The 17369-nt window shown below is 42.6% G+C and overlaps 1 long non-coding RNA gene across 1 annotated transcript; it reads left to right on the top strand.

Annotated features, from left to right (window-relative positions):
- The first annotated feature begins 2627 nt into the window (after positions 1-2627).
- On the top strand, positions 2628-15127 carry LOC121073466. The gene is made up of 3 exons (XR_005821736.1): positions 2628-2713; positions 4328-4455; positions 14764-15127. It is a non-coding gene; the product is annotated as an uncharacterized LOC121073466 (long non-coding RNA).
- The last annotated feature ends 2242 nt before the right edge of the window (positions 15128-17369 follow it).

The following is a 17369-nucleotide window of genomic DNA, read 5'->3' as shown; positions in this document are numbered from 1 at the left end:
TACCTAATGTTAAATGGTAATTGGCAGTAGTATAGGTGGGGAGAGAAACATTGTTATATTTTGTTCATTTTTCACACTTCAGCAGTTATCCCTTTCTCTCCCTGGCTGTACGCTTATTAGTGTATGAAATGCAGGTGTGTGGGAAATGGCAAGCACACATTGACAGGTTATTTTGTTGGCCACTGCCTAATTAGTAGCATAGTGGATGCACCCTGCTAAGCTTTAGTGTGGTGCAGTAGAGCTGGTCTGTTCTAATTTCCTCACAGCTTTGATATTCAGCAAGAGATTGACGGTTAGCACAAAGAGCCAAAGCGCGACGGAGGCCTGCAGAAACAATGGCCCTTCTTGCTTGTAGACACCACAGATGTGAGAGAAAGCTGACTAAAAACAATTGGCCGACACTGTCTAATTGTCTCCAATGTCAGCATCATTAATGTTTTCCCATGTAAAAAGTAAAAGGCCAAGGTTGTATCCTCCCTTTATTTTGAGTCACATGATTATGTAACTTACTGAGATTCAGATTAAGTGTTAATTGTATTTGTGCAATAAAGAAACTGAAGCTACCTTGAATTTAATGAATATGTACTTAATTAATTTTGACAGCCTTTATCTTTATTACCTATTGAATAATCACAATCAGAATTAATAACATTTATAGGCAATTAAAATTACAGCCTATTTAATGATAATATATGTTTACATCTTTTGCTGAGATACAAATTATGAATACTTATTAGCAAAGAAGTTGTTTCCCTGCCAGGAGGGTTTCTTGTCTGTGTTAACAGCAACAAACAACAATAATCAGTTCAATGTGTAATAGTGCCTTTCACATCAGACAATCTCCCAAAGCGCTACACAAGGGCACATGAGAAAAGGCTTCGCAGATAAAGGTAATCACTAAATGGCAAAAATTGTAGTGTGCCTGGAACAAATGCTTCAAAATTACACACAATAAGACAAGTCCGACAATATTTTAGCAGTTTTAAAGCTTTATTTCCTCACAGGAAAAAAAAAAAAAAAGAGAGAGAGAGTAAAAAATATGAAAGGTCCATCAAGGGTGCAACATCAAATTCCTTTCTGACCCAGTAATACCTGATCAGAGTTTCAGCAGCCAGAATGGCTCTGCCGTTATCACCATGCCTTCCTAGGCTGGCAGTAGCTAGCAAGTTTTTTGGCCCCAGAATTTTATGTAGAAAGCCTAGTTCGCTGGTACGGTGGAGTGAGAACAAACACACCTCTGGTTTCACCAGTGCCTGCAGGAGTAGACAGTATGATGGGAAAAACAGTAGCACACACAAATAAGGATGCTTCGGAACTGTGAATTCTCTCTGCCACCAGCAAAGAACAGTAGGATCTCTGCAAATTAAAAGAAAAAGGATATGGAAAGGATCAGGCCTAGGTTTTGAAGGGTAAAACTAAAACCATCCAGTACATCAGAGACAACCACGTGGTGCATAAGCCCACGCTGCATACAGCTGCACACACACACTTACTGTGTTAGCCTGCATGAGTCTCTTCACTCTTTGAATGTTTATTTGTGTCTCTCCCATTCAGAAAACGGCAAGTTGCACTATAACCACACAGCCACTGTCCTCAGAGACACGCACAACATGCCAGACTCCATTATTTGTGTGTTTGTCCCAGTCAGTAGGAGGCCAAGGTGTCTAATGGCTCAGGATGGCCTCCGCTGATGAAAAAGGTGATGGTGGCCTTCCAGGTGAACTTGCTGCTGCTGCTGCATGGCCTTGGCCAGCCTCACAAGGTTACCAGCAACAGAAAGAATATGGAGAGCTCCCAGAAGGCAGCATGTTTGGTGACACCATGCAGTTGGCTCCTCGGGCATCATCCCAGCAGTCTTTGCACTCCCAAACAGTCCCACAGGCTCCCACCCCTCAGCTCTGTAGCACAACTTATCATCTTGGTTAATGCTAATTAAAAAATAATAATTGTCTAGTGAGCTGCAACACAGCCCTCATGTTATTTCAGATATTTAAAAAGTTGTAAAGGAACTCTGAAATTACAATTTCCATCTAAGGCCACAGCATGCCTAGGAGATGCCCAGAGCCACCTCCAGTGAGGTGCAAATTTGGCCTATCAAGAGCGAATGGGCTCTAAGCAGCAAGTCTGTGTCCCTTGTCCTCAGGGATGCTGATATCCCCCGGACCTCTTTTATCAGTATAGATACAGCCTCTGTAACAAATTCACACGGGGCAATCATTCGAAGCCATCAACAACTACCTAACCTGTCTTAGAAAAGCGAGTAACTGTATACCTCCAAAACACTGCCCTGTTCAGTTTGTGAAGAGAATGAAACAAAAAATCTGAAAAAGGAAAAAAAAAAAAAAAAGGAGCAAGTAGTGTGAAGTAGAGAGTTCAAAGGAAAAGGCAGATAGGGTGCTCTAGAAGTGGGTCTCTGAAAGCTGTCAGGGCCACGCTGATCTCAGGTGGTTGCCTGCCTGGGCAGATGAGCATCGGGCTCCTGGGCTGGTACCTGAGCTGTTCCAGCAGAGGCCACCTGGCAATTAGTGGGGAAGCAAGATCTTTCCCTGTCTCCTAGCTACACCTGTGGTTACTCTGTTGAGTGCCATGACTGTATTTAAAGCGGCTCCACAGAGGGGCCTATTTTCATTTGGTTTGTCTCAGGTTGGCTTGAGCATCTCCCTGCTTGGTGTCCTGTGGTTTTAGCTGGTTTCTCCCTCCCTTTGTGTTACTGGTGGGTGCATCTTGGTCTCAGTTTTTATCTTAACTATTGGGATGGCTTATGGCACCTTAGTCTTTTATACATTGCAGTTTATCTCAAATAAGTGATTTTGTATAAAAAATGCTAACTTTCTGCTACTGATTGTTGTGAATACTTGCAGAAGTAAACTGCAGGACATCTGGAGAGTGAGCTCTGGAAAGGATTATAGTGAGGCCCTGGGTGGGGGGAACTGGAAGGCCTCTATCGTCTGAGCAGAGGTCCTAAGCAGGCAGTGCCTTTCTGGAAACTAAGCATGAAGGTAAAAGAGAGGGCCTGTACTTCATGCCATGGTGATCCTAATAGCACACAGATGTTTACACCCAAGTATTTGAGTCAAGCTTAGAGCACCTCCTGCCAGGCACTTGCCAGTCATGGTGCCTATGTGGAGTGAATGGAAGGAGGTGTACTTGAGCTGTGTTTTCCTGCTAAGGAACAGATTGTGTGCTGGGAAGGAGGAGGAGGAGGGGAGTGTGACAAGTGGGCTAGAAGATGCTTGGTGAACAGGGAGCCTACAATTCAGAGAGACTAAAAGCTTTGCTTGCTCATCCTATCAAAATGAGAATGGAAAAGGAGAAATTATTGCTCTTCACAAGTATGCATGGAAAAGAGCCTCAAGGGAAAAAAGCTGCTTAAGCTATAAGGTGAGGTTGGTGTGATGAATAGCTTGTTAGATGCCTTCTAACCACTGGCTTAGTATCTGTGTAGCCTTGCAACCACGGTAAGAATAAGCAGTATCTACCTGGTCCTAAAAGGAAGCTTGATAAGTGTATGAAAGGCATAGTGTGAGATGATGCATAGGGCTGAACAGGGCATCCTGGATGTCGTCTTTTAGCTCAGGCTCCCTGTGCAGCAGATGATCAAGCCAGAGTGGCTGTGTACAAAGAGCTTTGGTGGGAGAAAAAGGAGTTTTCTGCCTGTCCTGGCTTCAGAAGCTGAGCTGTTAAAGTGGAGTGGTAAATGGTGAAGTAAACTTGGAATGGCAAAAATTAACTGAACTAATTCAGATCTCTGAAGAAATGCACGCTAACGTTCACGAGGTTTATGTAGTTCACTTAAGGGCTTTTTACCAACCATTTAAAAATGAGTTGTATGCCTGACTCCCAGGTAAGATTTCTGTTAATTTGCCTCCTGTGCAGAAAGAGATCAATATATGACCAGTTACTGCTGGGCATTGACAGAAAACAAAGCAAACAGTGCATTGCTTTATAATAGCTAAGGCGTATGAAATCATTATACTAACTTATAAAATCAATCGGTGCCTATATATTGTTTTGCTGTTTGTTAAGCTCTGAAGTGCATAAACAGTAGTTACACAGCGTTGAATGCCTGCTGCAATCTCTTGTATTCATGTGAGAGATCCCCTTCTTTAATGCTGTAATTCATCAACTTTGTTACACTTGAGACTTTGGTTTTTTGTTTTGATCAAGAATAAGGAGGAGAATTACTCATCCTTTCTGCAGCGGTGTGCTCTTGCATTGGCTTCTCTCACCTCAGAAATGCATACTTAGTTGTATCTAAGATAATTGGGAGCTCAAAAACATTACTTCAATTTGGGCTGAATATTTACCTTTTCTGCACTGTAAACAGGTGCAAGGAGACTGAACTACTTGCATACCTACTCAGAAAGTGCAAAATAGGAACAGATGCCGCTTGTATCAGAAAGTGACCTGGGAGGCCAGAGGTATGTCAGACTTCTGATGGAATGACAGCCAAAGGTAAGACCTTGTAGGCTCTTCTAGAGTTGATTATTTCCAGGGATTTTATTTGCTGTTGTAAATGTCCTGGGGCTCAGGTTTAACCATGTCGTTAATTTTTGGTTGCTGGTTGTATGAGTGCTTTTCTAACTTGTCCAGTGGTGCAATATACTGCAGACTGAGCATACCTGCAAGTGGTCCAGAGGAGCTGAGAAAGTGCCCTTGCATCAGTAAATAAATGATAATACAAGACTCAAATACAATACAAATCTGGAAGCAATGATGCAGCCTTTTTAAAATGTGGGTCCCTCCTTTCTCAGATACCATTTCCTCTGAAGCCATTCTTCCTGTAATTGTGGTTTGCATTAACAAATGAGTCCTCAGGTGTCTTTTCCTCACTTAGTTTACCCTTTGCCATGAAATTAAAGGTCTCTGAAACTTCTAGGGAATTTTCTTTTCCTTATCGTGGCGGAGTAAACAATGTGCTACTGAATGAGTTGTTCAAAGTGAAGCTCTGTCATTATAAACTGCCCTTTGCGTGCCTCGGAGCTCTAGTGGTTGCACAACACACCCCAATATAGCTATACTTGACAACAAAATGATGGAAAGTGAGCACTTATCAAAAAAGAAATGGCAGCCATACCAAAAATCACAGTTTTTTTTCTGAATTGTACATCACTGGGAAAAAGCTTCCTCTTGCTGCAAGATTTGAAGAAGTCTTTAAGTGGCAGTGCCTTCACCAACTAAACTTCTGATGTTGCTATAGGATACAGGATTCTTTTGCCCCAATGGGAGCTTCTGCACCTAGTAAGTCCCAACTTTCTCTTGCAAAATGGTTGGGGTTTTGCCTCTGGAAGTTACACTGCATTTCCTGCCAAAAGTGCAGACTATCTAGGTTTCAAAAGCCAATCCTCTGCAAGCACTCTCCTTACCTTTTTTCAGTGCCTATTTTATGTTTTTTTAGTGTTCCGAGTATTCACCTGAATGCATTTTGTTTATCTTAATAAAAGGCAGTTTAAATGGTCGTGTTTCATCCATTGCTATGGTACCCATCAGAGATCAATAAATGAAGCAAATCTTACTAGAAATAAGGAGGCCAAGGAAAAGTGTAGGTGAGTTTTATAGTATCATTCACTCAGATAATGTTAGTCTGCAGTAATGTAGGCAAGAACAACAGTATTGACTTGTAATCCATTATGAACCAAGGTGTTAGCTTTGTTACAAGGTCTTGTTTTCATTTTTAAGACTTCCCAGTGGCTTTTAGTACTTTACATCTTCATTAAGGATTTTAAAAGCAAAGATCTTTGCTTACATTTAAAATACTTTCCTAGTGCTGTGATGAAGCACAGTCACCTGCTAATGGATTTCTGAATGCCATTTTCATTATAATATTTTTATAAGACCCCTCTCTTCTTCTATTATTACATTTGCTTTTGTAAAATGGTTGAGACTGCTCATCATGTACTTTAGGTCCTTTAAATATTGTTCCTGTTTACCATTATGGGAGAGAGTTGGTGTTTTATTTATATAAGAATAAAACCATAATCCAGTTTGTATTTGGCAGCTAAGTGTGTTTATGCAGCACCTACATTTATTCCCAGGGCGGATAATAGGCCGTCCTCCTTCAGTATGAATCAGTCATGCAGTTAACTTTGAACTCTATACACAGAATATCGGCTGAAGCATTAGTCAATGCAGTCTTCATACTTGTAAGTGTCCAGGGATTCCATAATGACAAAAGTAAACTTGGCTGCATAGCATAAGTGGTGTTATTTAGGGGAGATGAAGCATCGACAGCTTGACCATCTCAAGCTTGACTGTAGTGTTTGAGTGAAGGTGAATGAAATGCTGCAGTCTTGGCTGTGTATGAGCACCTGCTGATGGCAGAGGAGGCACACAACAATCTTAGTCAAGGTAATCTGGGGCCTCTCCCTGTTCCTAGGAGGGCAGCCTGGGGGCTTTGGTACAGAAACTGCCCTTTATTAATACCCCTCTCATCACTTAAATTCTCTCCTGAACTGTATCACAACAAAGTGGAAAGGCAATTGTTCTTGTTATAATACTAGCATTTCAATAGCACTGTCACTATCCTCTGTGACAGTTATCTTGGTTATTTTCATTTAGTGGGAGGTAGAGCTGATTTTTGTTCCCTGGCTGTAGTTCTCCAAGTTAATGGCCATAGAGATGCACTTGTATCTTGAATAAGAATAATCTAAAATGTATGTGGTTCCTGGCTCCCCAGAATACTGAGCAATTCTATGAAACAATGATGAAGAATGACTGTTGTAAATATCAGTGATCTTGAGTTAAGATAGAGAATTTTATTGCAGAGCTTTTACGATGTATTTTTACTAGTGTTTTTCAGTTACTCCTGCCCCGGTATGTCAACAAGCTGACTTAGTGGCTCTGGATTTGCTCCAATGGGTAGAAGTCAAGGAAAAAAAAGAAATTCTTGGGCTAGATGAGAGTTATACTCTGCCTTAATGCATCTTTTAACTGATCTGTCAGAAACATTTCAGACCTATTAATCCTGAGAAATCTTTCAGTGCATCCCTGTGATTCATGCTGATAGCTCTCCTCTCTTGGAGCAATGATAACAATGGTTTATAGAATTCCTGCATAGTTAAAAGCAGATGCTACCCTGAGGAGGGTGATGAATCCCACATGTTGAATGTGCCAAAGCAAGGACAAAAGGCCCAGAGCCTTGAGCCCAAGGGCTGCTGATAGGCAACAGGAGACAGAAAAACGGCATCAGAGACTGTCTAATGACAGTACTGGTAGCGTTTCCTTTCTACTGGTTTCTCTTTGCATTATCTATTGAAGCTGACTTTTTTGGAGGTGGATGAGGGTGGAGAGGTTTAATTGGTATATACCATCTCCAGACATTTTTGTGGCAGCTAGGATGATGAGTGTAGGGTTTAGCTAGAGCTGGATAGGTGCCACTGTAACACCAGTGACTGGTTACTGAACGCAGCCCCGAGCGATTCCAGGTGGGGAATCCCTGTCCCAGCTCCAAAGGGTGTGCATCATGACCAGAGTAACCCTGGAGCCTGAAGGTGGCTGGAAGATGCTGCACCAGTCATGGCTTTGATCTGCTGAGCAGCTGAAAGAAGTGAAGAGGGCAGAAAGGCAGGGGGAGACAAAGTACACACTCTAAGGCTGATTCTTAATCTGCTGTTTAATATTGCCCGGCTTGTTGAACTCATTCCTACTGTGATCTGATCAGACCTTTTGTTTGTTAGATTTCCCCCCCATCAGATCCACTTCTGTCCAACTCGTACTGTTTGAACATTTGTAGGTATCTCCACCTTGATGCAGTCCCACTGAGGCAGGTGACTCTGTGCTAGACATCAGAGCTAGAGAGCGCTGGGTACTTTGAAGATATTTTTCTCCTGTATTCTTGATGAGAGGGTGATTTTTCTGATGTTTGGCAAAAGCCAGTTGGTTCTTAACCTGGAATTAAGGCTAAACATGTTTTGAGAGCATACCTAGGTATTAACTGTACAGACTAGACACAAAGGCCATAAAGTATTAGAAGCAGGAGAAGAAGGAAATTTATATTTATTGAAAGTGTGGCTGGCTTTTAGTAACTCAGGTTGTACGGGAATGTGTTTTGGTGTGATGGTGTAAGATGAGATGAACATTCAAATACCAAAGCGTTCATCTTTACATTGCCAGCTCAGACTGGGTCCAGGTTTATTTGCTAGTGTAAATAGCAAAATTCTGGAAAGGCTGAAAGGCATCAGCATCCATCCGTGCTGCTGACTTGTATATACGAGTTGAGGGTGGAATAGAATTTGTAGTGGTTTTTGAGTACAGTCCATGTTTAGCAGAAAAAGTAAGGATAGGGACTGGCTCACCATCAGTGTGGGTCAAGGACTTTATCAGGTCCGGCTGGGCTTCAGACTTCTTACTGACAGAGCTTGCAGGGAGGGGAGTTCTGAGAGCAGCGGCGGCAGCTCTCCAGGACAGGCAGTGCCTCTCACCTCAGCACGCTGCCTTTGTTCCCAACCTCTTCCTGCCAGCAGGCTTGATTGGAGGATCTGCCCTTACTTCCATAAAAACTTCCATAAAATACAGCTAGTTCCTCTGTGCGAGTCGAGTGCTGCTTTGATGGGGCAGAACACGCTGTTCGCACCAGCTAGTCAAGCTGGACTGTGTCCCGCACAGTACACAAACGCCTTTTTTTACCAACCATGCCAGAATGCCTTCTGTATCAGTTTAACAAATGCATGCTAGTTAGACGTCATTCTTGATGGAAGTAAAATATAAAAGTATTCTTTTTGCCAAGTGTTTGTTCCAAAGAAATCTGCTGTTCACTAAAGACTGCCTGTCCTTGGCTGTTCTGCCTCCAGACAGGCGTGTGCGAGGGTGCGCTCGTGTTTGCTGGGAGCAGCAGCAGCAGGGTTCTTTGTAAAAGCTGTTGTGGCTGTAGGTCAGTTCATCTGGTGTGGGACCCCAGGATGTGTCAGTGATATTCTCACGGAAGGGAAATGCTAGGCTTGTTCCACCAGCTCGTCTGCAGAGCTCCCGGAGCTGGACCAGGATGGTGGTGCGCAGCCTGTATGGATGGATGCTCTGCGGCCTGACTGCAGTGACAGCAGGGAGGGAAGCAGCTCTGCATCTCCCCCTGCTCAAACTTGCAGCTGTAACCCTGCCACAAGACAGGAATGCGTGTTGCACCAGCCCAGGCTAACTGAAGGGTTAATGCCCACTTGGCTGTGCTCCCCCTTCGCTTCCTTTTTCCTGCACCTGCCACTGCAAATTCCTGCTCCCCCGAGGAACTGCCAAGATTAGATCCTTTGTTAAGGGCTGCTCAGACCCAAATCTTTTATTTGCAATGCTGAGCACCTAACTTGGGCTCCGTGAAAGGGCAGCAATTTTGTGTTTGTCTTAGAATACCACCTAGAGGCCTTAGCTGACTTCGGGTGGCTAAACGCTCAGTTTTTTCCAGAAATCACCATCTTTAGGGTTTTTCTCTAACTGGATGCTCCAGAAATGAAAGCTGTGGGAAAGCTCATTGCACAGGATTTTTGTTTCCTCCTGGCAGAGACCAGAACAGCTTTGCCAGTGTTACTGAGCTGTGCAAACCTCTTGCAGCAGGGACTGCTGTTCTGCAGGGACAACTTTGCAGATGTGCATTATTACATCAAACATAAGAGGGAATGTGGCCATTACCCCGTGCTCTGGCTACCTTTCCTGGATGGTTTGGGGTTGAAGGGAATGCAAGCTACTTGACTACTGAGACTGAGGGTGTCTCATAGAAATATCTAAAAATCCAAATGGAAAATGAAAACGTGCTGAAGCTGTGGATCAGCATGTACAGAAGAGCGCATGGAGCACCATTCCTGAGAGTAGTTCTACAGGGTAGCCAGCAGTGAGAAATGGGTCTCTTTCCTACTGTAAGCAGTGTCCTACTGCTTAGCTGATGCTGTGGTTTTGGTGCTCAGAGGTAGCTCTTGTAACATCAGGGCCCTGTGGCACCATGCTCGGGCTCAAGTGGCTCTAGTAGGATTGAGATCCCCTTGGTATTTCTTCCTGATGTGTTAGGAAGCTGGATGGGTTTTCTGTAAGTAGCCAGTTGGTGCTTTCTTATTCTACCTGGGATTGCTTAGCTGGCATGCTTTGTTATGAAAAGTGCAAAAACTAAATTGTAACACCTGATGTACTCAGTCTTCTTTTTAATTCACATGTGCAACTGCTTGCCACTATGAGGATGGATGTTTTTAACTTGTACCATAAACCCATGCTTAAACTTAGACTTTACCTCCCTGTATTCCTGAAAAAATGTACATTCAGTGTAGAAAATGGAACTATATTGTCAGCAAACAATATAAAGGGTCTTAGATAATGCAAACAGTAACTTTATTTAAAAAATAAATTAATTGTCTTTAATAGCATGTTTCCTTAACTACCTCTTATGTGCTTTGGTATTTAACTGTATCTTCCAGTTCCTGCAACAAGATGGGCAGGGTTGCTATTAATTATGGCAGAGGAAGGAATAAGGCATGTCCCACAGGGAAAATTGTGGTCACGTAACAAAGTCTGTGTCCTCAAGTGTACAGATAAGGTAAGACAAGCCAGACTTGCTGTGACAACAAACTTGCAAGCACTTCAAAGTTGGGTAATGCTTGAGGTTATATTTCTGGATGCTATTTCTAAAGTTTTAGCATATTAAAACCTAGAGGAAGGACAGGCAGACAGGAATAGTAAAGCCAAACTGTGTGGCCAAGGCATCTCCTGGACACCACAAGCATCCCTGACTAGTGTTTAAGAGCAAGGGTGAGATGCTAGAGCTTCTCAACCAGGGGATGATATCTTTTTCTTAAGGTATCCAAAATACGTGGCAATATAAACACTGAAATAATCCCAAAATATGGCTTTAAACAGAAACTTGTCACTAAAATCTTGAGTCTTAATCATTGTATTTTTGGCAATGCTATAAGCAAAGACGTACTAGCCCTTACAATGACATGTACCTGGCATTAGGAGACCTGCTTTTCATTTAGTCTGAAAGCATTTACGGCATGTACAGAAAGGTTTTGATTCCCATACATTTTTATGTAAACATGGTGCTGTGTCTTTGCAGGGAGTGTATGTATATATATATTAATTTTTCTAAGGCCTTGTTAATTGGCAGTCCCTGAGGTTAGCCTTCTGTAAAGGTTTGCTGGTATACGCCACCCACTAACCAAACCTTTTTCAGTGTCTATAGCCCTTGGCATTACCTATGAGATCATTCACCGAATGGTTTAAAGACTGTTTTTTGTCAGTGTTCAGAGACACTTAGCACAGCACATCGGTGTCACCACCTTTGGATCTAGGCCTTAAATGAAAACAGCCATGGAAAGAAATGCTGTCTCTTCAGCTTCTTTATTTGAAGAATAACATTTTTAAGATCAAAGCTAAGCTATCTTGTGTGAACTCCTCTACAGAATTTCAGCTCAGGAATGCAAAACCAGTGTGATTATTATTTAGCATCTCAGCTGGACTTCTGCATGTCGTCTTTAAGTGGCTTTTACTGCAGAATAGGCTGATCTCCTGCACCGGCTGCCTTTCTCTAACGTTTTGTTGAACACTTCTGTACGAAGCCAGCGATGATTCAGAGTTTAACACTTGGCCCTTTGCCTACGGATGTGCAGCGGCAGCACGAGCGATGGGGAGGATGGCGATGGAAACAGCGGCTTGAAGGAGCCACCGTGGGAATTGCGCGCGGGGCAGCGCAGTGCATCCTGCGGCACGCTGCCTGCCATCGCCTGCCTGCCAGCGGGAGCGTGATGCCAAGTGCACAGGGACACGCACAGGGGACACTGCTCAGATTTCTGATCCCCACCAGTGTGTTCACTCTTTTTTCCCCAGATTTGGACTATGGGCTTGGAAATACTGCTTGGGTTGCGCTTTGTGTGTGCATTTTCTCTAAGTGTTTTCATTTTATCAGGAACTGTTTTGCATAGACAATGTAATTTACATATATCTTCCTTCAGGAACAGGAGGAGAAAATAATAGAATAAGGGATGGGGCAGTTGTTTCGGCTCCTAGTGCCAAGTGTAAGTGTCTACCATAGCAATGGGAAGTAAGTTTTATTATTTCCTGTTTAGTACATAATCAACAAGGGCAAATGTTGCAGTTTTGCATACAAGACAGCGTGGGCAGCTGATGCAAGTAGGAGGTGGAGACAGGTGATGGTGTTGGAAAGTTCTGCTGCAAGCATTGAACTAGAAGCTCAAAGTAGCTCAAGCCCTACTTTGTAACAGCTTTCCCATCTCTGCAGATCAGGGATGTGGATCAGAGGCCACAGCTGCAGGTCAGAATGACACAGTTGAGTCAGAAGCATCCAGCACAAATCGCATCACGAGCATCTCATTCTGAATTTCTCAGCTGAACCCTTTGGGGGAATGATGCAAGATGGCTATGCTGAAGGCGGCAGTGGCACTGCAAGCTGTTCCTCTGAACAAAACAGCAGAATTTCTCCATTCCTTTCTACCTTTCATCCTTGGGAATAGCGTTGTCAGTGAAACCTTTGGTTTATTAATGCTCATCTTTAAATTGCTTTTTGTCTTTCAGTTATCTTCCAGTTATTGTCACCTCATATTGTAGGCGGTGTTCACAGGAACTTCTTTCAGGGAGAGGAAAATGATGATTAACCCCTTGTTTGCCTTGCAATTGTCTCTTGATTTTAATAAGACATGAAAGGCAAAAATCTGAGACATCTGTTGTTTCTTTCAGACATTTCCACAGAGACATTAGATAGCATTTCAAGCACTCAGCTGACAAAATTCACCTTGAGAGAACACTGATTTATCAGATTGCTGCATTCCACTTTTGTATGATGTAGTGTTTTTTTCCTGAGGCTTCCTTCATTTTTGCACTAGAACAATGTTTTCACACAACTTGAGAGTATTTTATTATATACAATGAAACATATACTTTATATGCAGTACATGAAGGAAGTTAGTTAAAAAGTGCAATTAATCCCCCAAATCTTCCGATCAGCTCTAGAGATGTGGCTGTAGCATGATTTGCCATCCGCTTTACTAAGCTGTAGTGTAGGATCAGTGTACAAAGTGAATGCACTGGTGGAGTGAGATCATGCTACACACTGCTTCTGGTGAAAGAAATAGCATGTGGTGTCATCCAAGCAATATGGCAACTTCACTCCCTTAAGATGGGGTAAATAAAGTCATTTTAAAGTCAATATTGTGGTCAATATTTCAGTAAACAATGAACATTTTTTCTCTCTCCTGACCATCCCTTTACAAACTTCTTGGAATTTCTAGTGCAAGCGAATGGGTTTGATTCATTGCACAATTTCTCTGTTCATTTTATTGCTAGTAACAGTGCTCGAGGATACTGGGGGAGCTGCCCTGTGCTATGGCACATCTGCAAAGTGAAAACTTGCAAAGGATGCTAGTTTTTGTATGTGATAATGAACAGCTGGGTAAGTGGCAGAATTTGTCTGTTACCTTATGGAAGTAAACTTGTTTATTCCTTGGTCCCTTTACTTCTGCCTTGTTGAAGGACTTCCAGAAATGCTAGTTAACCTCTTGAGAACCCTTGTGTCAACTTTGAGCATTGTCTCTGGCCCTAAATTCTTACAAAGTACCTAAATTTTTGCTGTCATGAGTTAACAGAGCTCTACAGCATACATTAATGCCATGGTGATTTTTATCAGCAAAATACCTGGCATAATTATCTTAGCAGAGCGAGTGTGGTCAAGTGGTGTAATGTAATCCAACACTACCTAAAGAATGCATGTGACAGCTTTGTTTTGCAAGAAGGGAGTAGAAGGGCTTGTTGGAAGGAGAGCTCAAATGCTCTTTAATTCAAGGAACTAGCATCTGACCCTAATTATGTAGTGAAAACAGAGGTAGTGCAAGCACCAGAAAGTGGACAAGTCTGCAACAGGAACAAAAGCATCAACTGCTGTTGAGGTCTTTGCAAAGATCTGCTGAGAGGGGGAGAGAGGGAGACAAAGTGGCTCCAGTTGCACATAAATACTTGATGGAAAGTGTGCTGAGGAACAGGGCATTGGGTTATTTCCCATAAGATGTAAAATTGCTTAATATAAGTGAAATGAATTGCCCTTCATGCAGAAATTAATTATGAAGGTAACTTTACAGAATAGTGTAATACGGGTGTAAGCAAAATAACGCTGGCATTGAATTTAAAAGCTATGCATAATGAGTGGTTTATTAACATGTCTATGATCATCAGTACCAGGAGACCTTGACTGTTGTACAGTAACATACTTAAGTTTCTAACTAATTTTATTTCGTTTGACCCGATGCTAGTTGTTTTTTTCAAAGAACAAGATAGCACTATCATCTTCAGGAGTAACCTACTCCTTATAACTTTTTATTCAGTGACACTTGGTTAGATTTCAGTGGGTTTCTTCCCTAGGATTTCTCCCATGGAAAACATTTGTGCACACTGAAATCTAAGTCTATCCTTGTTCCATAATTAAATGAGGAGCACAGAGATACATGGCTAAGATTTTTTTTCACCCAAGCTGTTAGATTATTCCTTCTTCCTAGGGGGAAAAAAAAAAGGTAGCTTCTTTACTATTGTCATTTATCATGATCACACAGCCTGTCAGGTAACATACTGTAACTGTTTAGGAGGATCAGAGTAGGGACTATTGGGAGTAAATGCTGTTAAACTATGTGCAGGTGAGCTATATGCAGCCAAGATACTTGTTAACAGGCAATTATTTCCAGACAGCTGCTAAGACTGTGTGGTGTAACTTCTTTTGTACCAGGGAACATCAGATTCTCCTTCAAGCCGGTATGTTCACATGAAGCCTCACCATCTCATGTCTCCTCTTTGCAGAGCACCATGGAAGAGACAGCACTGCTATGTCCCTGATGCAGCCCAGGAAACCATTAACCTTCTTTGTGGCAAGGGCACTTTGCTCGCTTGGGTTTACCTTGGTGTCCACCGTGATCCCCAGGTCCTTCTCTGCAGAGCTGCTTTCCAGCTGGGTGCCCCCAGCATGTGCTGGTGCCTGGGGTTGTTCCTCCCCAGGGGCAGGGCCTTGCGCTTCCCCTTGCTGAACTTCATGAGGTTCCTGTCATCTCCCCAGCCTGTCCAGGTCCCTCTGGAAGGCCGCATGCCTCTCTGCTGTATCAGCCACTCTCCTCGGTCCTGTGTCGTCTGCAGACCTGCTGAGGGTGCACTCTGCCCCACCATCCAGGCCATTAATGAATATATTAATCAGGACAGGGTCCGGTACTGGCCCCTGGCTACATGGTTGGTTACTGGCCTCCAACCAGACTTCATGTCACTGACCACCACCCTCCGGGCATGGCCATTCAGCTGCTTTTCCATCCACCTCATGCATGGCCACCCAGCCCGTACTTCAACTGTGAGAACCTCATACTTCTCTGTGAGGACCAAGAGAGTGTTTAGAAACTCTCATCAGCATCCTTAACACAGAGTTGTTAGGCCTGTTTGAATAAAACCAGGGACATTTTATTTATATTAAAGGGATTGTTAAAATTAGATTTAAAATGGTAGGAGAGCTAACACATTGCAGAGTCTCTTTTATATGTCAAAAAAAAGTTTAACATTTATCAATCAATATTCAGTGTGAAATTTTCCATATGAAGCCACGTGGAACAGATTTGGGAACAGTCAGAGGGGCGACCAGCTTGGACTACAGAGCTCTTACTGGCAGAGCTGTCAGAGAGGTTTTTGGTTTTATTTTCAATGACTCTGGTCACTGGTTTAACATCCATGGCAAAAAGACGTCTTGCAGCTGCTTTAGAGAAGTGACATGCTGCTGAAGCCAGGGACCTATTCCTTCCCCTAAACTGGATTACACAGCCTGGAGTGACCACAGTAACTTAGTTTCTAAGAAGACTGCACCACTACAGGTCAAAATGTTTCTTGCCACCACATTCCTGTACAAACCCTCTTAATCTCTGCTCTAGTGGCCCATTTTATTCAGAGCTACAGAATAAACCAGGAAAGAACTCCAAAGGAACAAAAATGAGTTCCTGCAATAAATAACTACTGGAGGTTAGCACAGCCTCCCCAGTCTGATACTGGTGAAACTGGTCCCCACATCTCAGGACCCAGCTTCATTTTTCTGGCTTTCTAAGAGCGTGGTATTTGTTCCTGCCAGACTGGAAGCAAATGAGCTCTCTTGTTTTGCTGGTAGGAACACAGTGAATCACTTCTGAGCTATTTGCTGTCTCTAAATGTGTCCTCGCATGTGTTGGCAAGTGTTCAGCACTCAGTGGGAGAACCTCGCCACCTGTCTGTCCTCGTAGATAAAGGGAGCACCTATTTCAACCAAATTAAACGAGGTGAGCATCCGTAAAATAGGGTGTACTGCTCTGAAGGGTGGGTTGCAATAATTCACCTTGTTAGATTTTATAGTTGTAAATTTAATATGTGGGGTTGTTAATTACAGCATAATTAAAGCATTTTAAAATGCCGTGCTAAAAATTTAATCTTCTTCTGATTTATCCTCCAATCACTTAATGCCTTTTTGTGCAGATAGATGTATTTGCCATCCTAGAAGGGAGTAACTAGGAAAGATCATGCCAGTGTCTCTAATCAAATGGTTAAGTTTTTCAAATGAATCCATATTATCTGTGTGGGTTTTTTTTAATCATCCTTATACTCTGGTTTGAATGTGTGTTGATTAGTCAGTTGTCATCTTAGGGAAACAAGAAGTGCTTATATTTACCCAGATATATTATGTTAGTCATTATTCAACACTGATTGGTTTGATGGAAAAATATACATTACTTCAGCAGATAATCTGCTTAGTCTTATTCATAGTGTCAATTATATACTCAAATAGCTATTGCAATTTCAATTTTTATGGAGTTTATTAACAGTTGTTTATCTCTGCAGTGATTACGTAGTTCATATTTCCTTCCTCCCCTCCCCTCCAAATTATGTCTGCTCTGAAAGTGCTAAACATATGGTTGTAGTCATGCCCTGAGGGTAAGTGCAGCCTGTAGCCACAGCCCTTTCCACAAGGCAGCTCTCCTCAATAGTAGGATAACAAATCCTCAAGAATTCCTTAAGGCTTTGCAGGGATGGATGGATGTCACTGCTTCAGAAGAGAATGCCCTTCTCTCTCAGCCACGGCAGGTCCGCTGCTCCATTCTTTGCCATTCGTTGTTGAAGATGCTAGGGATATGTGGGTAAGATCGTCTTTGTGTCCATTAAACTTGTTGTCCAGATGAGGAACAGGAATAACCACATTCCAGCATGGATAATAGGTACTACCATCAAATTTACTGTCCTTATTTGGTAAGGTACCACATTGTTTCTGCATGTGCAGTTATGTACAGTGTTCTGATAAACAGCTAATTCAGGAGAAGAAAAAATAAATCTGTAAGGATGAATAGATAGGGTTCATAATCTGCACTCTCTGGATGATTCCAGGTCAAAACCACTCATTCACAAGGCAGGTG

The sequence above is a fragment of the Cygnus olor genome, chromosome 7 (genome assembly GCF_009769625.2).
Source record: "Cygnus olor isolate bCygOlo1 chromosome 7, bCygOlo1.pri.v2, whole genome shotgun sequence".
NCBI classification, from domain to species: domain Eukaryota; kingdom Metazoa; phylum Chordata; class Aves; order Anseriformes; family Anatidae; genus Cygnus; species Cygnus olor.
Note: the sequence above shows the minus strand (reverse complement) of the source record. Positions and strands in the feature narration are given on the sequence as shown.